This window comes from Triticum dicoccoides, chromosome 3A (assembly GCF_002162155.2).
Source record: "Triticum dicoccoides isolate Atlit2015 ecotype Zavitan chromosome 3A, WEW_v2.0, whole genome shotgun sequence".
Taxonomy (NCBI): Eukaryota; Viridiplantae; Streptophyta; class Magnoliopsida; order Poales; family Poaceae; genus Triticum; species Triticum dicoccoides.
This window is the reverse complement of record NC_041384.1, coordinates 172,412,284-172,420,618: the sequence shown is the minus strand read 5'-3', so window position 1 is coordinate 172,420,618 and position 8,335 is coordinate 172,412,284. Positions and strand designations below refer to the sequence as shown.

At 49.9% G+C, this 8,335-nt stretch overlaps 1 pseudogene; it reads left to right on the top strand.

The window, feature by feature from the left end:
- Positions 1 to 1,662: 1,662 nt before the first annotated feature.
- LOC119272116 overlaps positions 1,663 to 8,335 on the top strand; it is a 61,331-nt pseudogene continuing 54,658 nt past the window's right edge.

Below are 8,335 nucleotides of genomic sequence, written 5' to 3'. Positions count from 1 at the left end.
CCCCGATATTTTCCTTGCCCTTGCTTCTACCATGGTTTTTTCCATCATGGATGGCCCAAAGAATGTCATGCAGCTGCGTCTCCGGCCTGCCCAGGACGAAAAGCTCATTTTCTGTCATGATTTTTTGTCATAGAAGTAGGAGCCGACCACATCTATGATGATATCGGGTTTTGTCACAATTATCGTCATAGAAGTGTCTTAAGCATGACATAATTTTTTTAGTTCAGACCAAAATGTCATAGATGTTTCTTTTTTTGTAGTGATAGTCTGATTGCCTGGTTCGCTGCGCAGACACCTCCTTTACGGACCAAGACGTTGGGTCAAGTGTGGTCTCACGCTATGCCGAACACCCCCGTAGCATCTACTGGGGGCTGAAGCCGATGATTGGAAAACTTTCAGAATTAAAACAATCGCACATGAGGAATAGAATTTCAGATAAAGGCACGAATATATTACAAGCCCTAGTTCATAAAAACAAAGTCCGGATAACCATCATACATTCATTCAAACATGATATCCTTGGAGCATTGGCCCTCTACTATTCGGGCACCCGCCAGGACATCGTCAAAGTACCGCTCTGGCTTGCGATGGTACTTGCCTTCGGGAGGGCCTTCAGTTGCCACGGCGGGGGCCTTCATCTTCGCCCAGTGCACCTTGACATAGGCAAAGGCCATCCGCGCACCCTCTATGCACGCCAAGCACTTCATAGCTTCAACTCGGGGTAGTGCATCGGCGAGTCGCCTCACCAGGCCGAAGAAGCTGGTAGGAATGGGTTCGGCTGGGCAAAGCCAGACTATGATGTCCTTCATGGCCAGACCGGACATCCTATGCAGCGCCTAGAGTTGCATCATCTTGTTGTTCAACAGCGTTGGACGCTCCGGCGCTACGAACTATGACTAGAATAGCTTCTCTGTCGTGTTCCCCTCCTAGGCTCGGAAGAACTGTGCGGCGTCGGCAGCACTCCTCGGAAGATCCACAAAGGCGTCTGGAGAACTCCAGAGTCGAGTAAGCAAGGCATATCTTTGACCCCCAAATATACTCTGCAAGAGAAAGGGCTTACCAGCCGCTATCTGTTTGGCCTGCCAGATCTCTTCATGAGCACTCCGGGACGCAGTCCGTGCCTCCTTGGCCTCATTGAGGGCCTTGGCGAGATCGGCCGCTTGGGTCATACTCTTCTCCTCCAAGGCCTCACACTTGCTGATGGCGTCCTTCAGCTCTTGCTCCACCTCGGCCACCCTCTCCTCGTGCTGGCGGCGGGCAACCTGTTTGGTCTTTAAATCTGCAGCCGCTTTGTCAGCGGCCGCTTTGCTTGCTTTCGCCTGCGCCTTGGCTTGGGAAAGGGTGCTCTTGAGGGTCTCAACCACGGCCGCGCTACCTACAATCATAATCATCGCAGGGCATGAGCTAAAACTCTGAATTTGCATATCACTTCAGATATTTTATATATATAGGGTGGGTCTATTCTAATAACACCCTTAAGACCCTTATTCTGCTCACAAAATCTGTTATTTTGATAACACCACCACTACCCCACTTCCTTCCCACGCTCGTGCCCAACCTCCTCACCCTCCACCCACGAGCCGCCCCACCCTCCCCACCTTCTTCTGGTGTGCACCCAGTACACCCGAGCCCCCGACCCACCCTCCCACCTTCTCCGGCGTGATGCCCCACCCGAGCTGCTGCCACACCCTCCCCACCTTCTCCGCCGTAGTGCATCCACCAAGACGCCGCGCCACCTTCCCCACCTTCCCCGGCCGCTACGCCACCCTGGCTCCTTGCTGCCCCATATCCTTCCCCACCGCACAACCACCTCCCGTCCCAGATCCATGGTCGCGGCGCCACCCCGACCAACTACCAACCGCGCCGCCACACCCCTCCCACTCTCCAGCATGGCCAGATCCCATCCAAATCCTCCCCTTCCAAAGAAAACCACAGCCACCCCTAGATCCCCACCGCAATTCCCCTTCTGCTGCTTCCACCTTCTCCTTCCGGCCACCCCTGCCGCCGCACCGGCCACTCCCCAGCGCCGCCGCCTCCTACCCTCCCGCCGCCGCCTTCCCGCGCGCCGTCACCTCCGGGATCCGCTCCAGCCTGGTCGCTGCTGGATGGCATCGCCATCACACGATGCAGGGAGCTCGGGTCGCCGATGGTCTTCCTCTACTGGATCCCCTCCAACAAGTTCCCCTGCCTCCCCTCCCCTCCGACGAGCTCTCCTGCATCCCCTCCCCCCATGTGAGCTGCCTTGAAGGCGGTCGAGGCTCCCGATGCAGTTCGATTGGTGGTGTGGTGCGGTGTGTGCGGCTTGCAGCTCGGAGAGAGCGGGCATGCAGTTCGTTTGCCCATCTGCAGTGTGGTTTGCCTGGTTCGACCACCACGAGCTGCTCTTCACCAGCAAAAAGACTCCGACCAGCAAAAAATTCTTCATCGTCCAGCGCGGGATGCAGCCCATCGGGGAGGCGATGTGCGGTCCACGACAAGCCCCAATGCAGTGCAGTATGTTATTTGAGAAAAGGCCCAAACCTCACTCCGTTTTTGTTGCTGCTATAGTTCACTTTTTTGATTTTTGATAGGGAAAATCAAACCCACAACAGTTTACTATTCATGTTCTTCAGTTCAGTTTGCCAACTTTTTGCAGGAGATGAAAAACATCAAAAAAGAGAAAAAAAAAGTGTATTGTGCTCCTGGCGATCAGTGCGGTGCTCCTGATGCAGTTTGACAGCTCACAAAAGCAGTCCACAATGCCAGCATCATGTTTGAGAAGAGTTCTTTTTTGTTGCAGATTTTGGATGAGCATCTGCCATGCGGTTCCAGCGCAGATGATGTTCTAGCGTGGTCCACTGATTTTTTGCTTGCAGTGTAGTGTCGTGAAATTATACTCATCCTCCCCCGTCATCCTCACCACTTTATACTTAGTCCGATGCTTGCAGTGTGGTGTGGATTTTTTTGTATAAAGATTATAGGGACTCATTTGATTGCAGCGAAACAAGGTGATGTTCAGGCATGAGCATGCGGTTTCGACCATGTGGACATGCAGTGCAAAAATGGTGTTCTCCGTGTTTGATGATTTTATGTATAAAAGTTATATGGACTCGTTTGAAAATTGTTTACCAAAGAAGTTCATTTCGAATTGTGTTGCGTCTCATTTCCTTCGACCATGCAGTTCACTTCTTTGCACGTGTACAGCTCGCCAATGTGGAAACCCAAAACTCCAAACAGAAAAAAGAAAGAAGGAAACAAAGTGCAAACATGTGTTAAATGAAAAATTGTAGAGAAACGACAAAAAAAGTAATGCCGTTCACTTGACCATTTGATGTTGTGCGGTTTTCTAACTGAAGCAGCGTGGTCATGTGTCTGATGTTGTTCATCTTCTAAGTGAGCATTTGATGCAGTGCGGTTTTCCAACTGAAGTAGTGCGGTCGGGTATCTGATGTTGTTCATCTTGTAATTGCAAAGAAAAAATGTTACCGAAACGACAAATAAAGTAATGCGGTTCACTTCTCCATATTTTTGGGGTTCACTTACGCCCGATGTGAAGTCCCGTCCACTTCCTTGCATGAGAAAAATTACGTGTAAATAGAAGAAATCAAGCAGTTCACTTGCTCATCTGATGGGGTGCGGTTTCCTGTCCGAAGCAGTGTGTTTTCTGTCCGATGCGGTTCACTCGTCAATATTAGTGTCGCGAAAAATAGAGTGTCCGCGTTTTCGTATTTTTAAAACTGCTCTTAAACCATAAGGAATTAGAGAGAGTGTTCTACATGAAAAAGTTGCGCCTCGGTGATATCTTTCCAATGGCATATCATTTGAATCATTTCAACAACTGGTTTGTAAAAATTTCGCGAAAAACGGCCGCTGCCTCTCGTCGTCTGCTGCACGATTTTCAAAATTAACTTAAAACTGTAAGGAATCTCGAAACCATTTCTACATATGAAAGTTGCGCCTTGTCCATGTCTTTCCAACGACGTATTACACGCCTCGTTTCGACAAACGGTTCAAAAACTAGAGCAGAAACAGTACCAAAAAATTGAAAAAAATTCAAAAAAACAGAATTCCGCGATTTAGTAAATTTGAAACTGCTCTTAAACCGTAATGAATTATAGAAAATAATAGTTATGAAAAAGATGCGCCTCGATGATATCTTTCCAACGGCATATCATTTGCTTTATTCCGATCAGCGGTTTTGAAAAAATCACGAAAATACGATCGCTGCCACTCGTCATCCACCGCACCATTTTTGAAACTGCTCTTAAACCGAGAGGAATCTCGAAAAGTGTTCAACATGGCGAAGTTGCTTCTAATCCATAGCTTTCCAACGGTATATCATACGCCTTGTTCCGATAAACGGTTGAAAAACTAGAGCAAAAACAGTACCAAGAAAACACTGCATACAGTTTTTTACGACACGAAGTTCACTAGTCTCTGTAATGAAGTGCTCTAGCTAAAGAAAGTTCAGTGCCCTCGCGTTGAGCATGCAGTGCGGAAGTGTTATCAGAATAGTTATTCTGATAATATTATCAGAATAGACGGGCTGTATATATATATATATATATATATATATATATATATATATATATATATATATAAGAGAGCTCTTTTAAACATACCTTGCGCCTCATCGGACCGCTTGTTAATGCAGTCGATCTCATCATCGGCCAGCTTCAGCTTCCGATTGAGTTCGGAAACTTCAGTGGCCTAGGCGGTTGCCGCCAATAGGGAAGCCTGTTATAAAATAGAAAAGTATGTCACCTCTTCTGAATACTATGTGATCCTCTGTTCGGCTTTTTTCAAACCAAACACAGTCTCAGGGGCTACTATCTATATACATGCACATTTCCTTCATATGAAAAGCGTCTGAGAGTATTACGTCGCATACCTCGAAGCCTGTTAGCGGGCTGGTGAAGGCTTCGTTTAACCCCCTCTTGGCGGGCTGAACCTTCTCAACCACCACACCCATCAGGGTGCGGTGCTCCTCCATGATGGAAGCACGTCGTAGTGCCTCCACCAGAGCGTTTGGTGCCTCTGGATTAGTGGAGGTCGCCGCTGGAGTTGACGCTCCCCCTCCTTCGAAGGGGGTTGCTCGCTCGATCCCAGAGCCATATGGGTCTCCAGAATAGTGTTCGGCTGGGGGCCGGACTGGTCAGGGCCCCCATCGTCGGTCTCCATGGGGGTTGCACCCCCCATGTTCTCGGCAGCCAAGGCCTCACCCTCAGGCGCCGTATTGGCAGCCTCCTTCACCTCTCCGTGGCCTGGAGAGGCCCTTTGGGACAACACCTCGGTGTCATCCGCGATGGTTGGTGAAGAGGCTGGCGGAGGCGTCTTGCTCTCCACCAACTCTGGTGCCAGAGAGCTCCTCTCAGATAGCGATGGATGGGGGAGGTCGCGGGCAGGACTGAAATACACACAACATAACATGTTATATTGAAAACATAAAGGACTGAATATTTGTAAAGTATCCTTTGGTACTTATGATGTGGCCAGGGGCTTCGCCCTGGGGAGCCTCTTGGGGATGGGTTCGGCATCCGAATCCAAACCATCCGAGAGGGTTATCTTCCCCCTCTTGGACACCCCCTCCTCCTGGTCTATGTAGGTTGCCCTTTTCTTTTTTCTCCCCTTGAGGGGAGAGTCACTTTCAGCCTCCTCCTCCTCCTCCTCGTCTTCATCTCCCTCATGGGAGGAGGGGGCTTCGGTCTCTCTGGACACTGCATCCGAAGTACCCTTACGGCGGAGGCCTCCCTTGGCCTCCCTGCTCTTCTTCTTGGCCTTCTTCTCCAGCACTTGATAAGGCGCCGGACCCAACATCTTCGTGAGCTAGGGTGTGGCCGGATCTTCAGGCAGCGGTGTCGAACACTTGATCCGCTCCGCCTTCGCTATCCAGCCCTGTGAGAGGGACGGAAAACTCGTTATGCCTAAGAATTTATGGACCAAGTGTATGTTCAGAAATAACACACTTACCGGGGTGGCCGGATTTTCGCTGTCGAGGCCGATGTCTTCGGTCCTCTTCGGCCATGTTTTCTGGGCCTTGAAGAGCAGCTTCCAGATCTCTTCGTGTGTTGTGCCGAAGAAGCGCTGCAGGGTCCATGGACCTTCTGGATTGAACACCCACATGTGCAGGGGACAAAGTTGGCAGGGGAGGATCCGGCGGAAGAGCATCACCTGAATCACATTAGTGAGACTGTTATTTTTGCTTATCATGTTTGTGATGCGCTTTTGTAGCATCAGCACTTCCGTGGTCGATCCCCGGTCCAGACCCTTATTGGTCCTGACGCGAGCCGCATAGGGGGCTCGGATCTGAACTCGGGAGTGGCCACCCACCTGGCGCCACGGGGTTCGGTGATATATAACCACTCATGTTGCCACACCTTGACGGTCTCCATGAAGGCCCCTTTAGGCCAAGTGGTGTTGGGGAGCTTGCTCACCATGACGTCGCCGCAGTCCGCATGCTGCCCATCGACCACCTTCGGCTTCACATTGAAGACTTTTAGCCATAGGCCGAAGTGTGGGGGGATGCGGAGTAGCACCTCACACACGACGATAAACGCCGAGATATGGAGGAAAGAATTTGGGGCTAGATCATGGAAATCTAGCGCGTAGTAGAACATGAGGCCACGGACAAAGGGGTGAAGGGTAAACCCTAGCCCGCAGAGGAAGTGAGGGATGAACACAACCCTTTCGCCGGGCTCCGGGGTGGGGATAACTTGCTCCTTGGCAGGGAGCATGTGTGCGATGTCCGCAGATAGATATCCCGCCTCCCGGAGCTCCTTTACGTCCTTCTCCGTGACGGAGGAGGCCTCCCACTTGCCCTTCAAGCCAGATCCGAACATGGCTGGAGAGGTTGGTGGCGATGGGAAAGATTGAAGCTTGGGCGCTGGAGCTTGAGGGTGGGGAAACAGGAGAAGGAAGAAGGCGTGGGGAGAAAAGTGGGATCTTTATCCACTTATATAGGCAATGAATATCAAGCACCCCCCTCAAGCCTTAAAACTCGCCTGTTCCCAAGGGGTCATGCGAATGACACGGTTGGATTACCCAAACCCGCATTGATGAGGATCCCGCGATAAGCGGACATGATCTCTGACAAGACGTGTCAATAGAGGTCGCGCCTCGAAACGCGAAGTGGGAGGCCAAAAAAGGTTTAAAATGTTAAAGAGGTCAGACGTGGCGTTTTGCCGAAAAAGTTGTCAGTTGACAGACATTATTTTGATTAAATATTTTTCCTTCGCTGTTGAGGGTTGTGACTGTCATGCAGAGCCGGATACAGTTCTTTTATTCAGAAGATTGCTTTGAAGTATTCGGGAGGAGGAACCCGCCTTGCAATGTCGAAGACAATCTGCATGCCGAACATATCATCATTGAAGACTGGTTCAGGGGCTACTGAGGGAGTCCTGGATTAGGGGGTCCTCAGGTGTCCGGGCTGTGTGATATGGGCCGGACTGATGGGCCGTGAAGATACAAGGTAGAAGGCCTTCCCCCGTGTCCGGATAGGACTCTCCTATGCGTGGATGGCAAGATTGGCGTCCGAATATGTAATTTCCTTCTTCTGCAAGCCGACTCTGTGCAACCCTAGGACCCTCCGGTGTATATATAAACTGGAGGGTTTAGTCTGTAGAGGCTATCAGAATTCACATAGGCTAGACAGCTAGGGTTTAGCCATTACGATCTCGAGGTAGATCAACTCTTGTAACCCTTATATTCATCATAGACAATCAAGTAGGAAGTAGGGTTTTACCTCCATTAAGAGGGCCCGAACCTGGGTGAACATCGTGTCCCCTTTGTCTCCTGTTACCTTCGCCCCTCAGACGCACAGTTCGGGACCCCCTACCTGGGACCCCCTACCCGATATGTATGGGTACGGTGTTCAGTTTGTAATGTAGTTGGTGCCCCGTCGAAGTTGTACATTTGGGATTTGAACACATCGCACACCACCATACCCATACATTTTTTTGTACTGCATGCAGTGTATATGGGGTCTTCTGATCGACCACGTCTCCCTTGTGTGGTTTTTTGTAACGACACGCATATCTGTGGGCTCCCCGGGTGTATATATATATATATATATATATATATATATATATATATATATATATATATATATATATATATATATATATATATCATCTCTTTGACCGATAACGAGGGGTATGTGTTGGCCATGAATGGATTGCTCCTAGTTTGCGTTAGGGCCAGTCACTATCACATCTCGTTCAACCAAAAGCTCGAGCTCATTTTTTGTCAGGATTCCCTCCCACACGCCGGATTGCTGGGTTCGACCAACACCGTACCTTGCGTATCCCGTCCTTAACTAGCTATCTTTCATGGTTGTTGTATGTATCGAGAGGAAGGC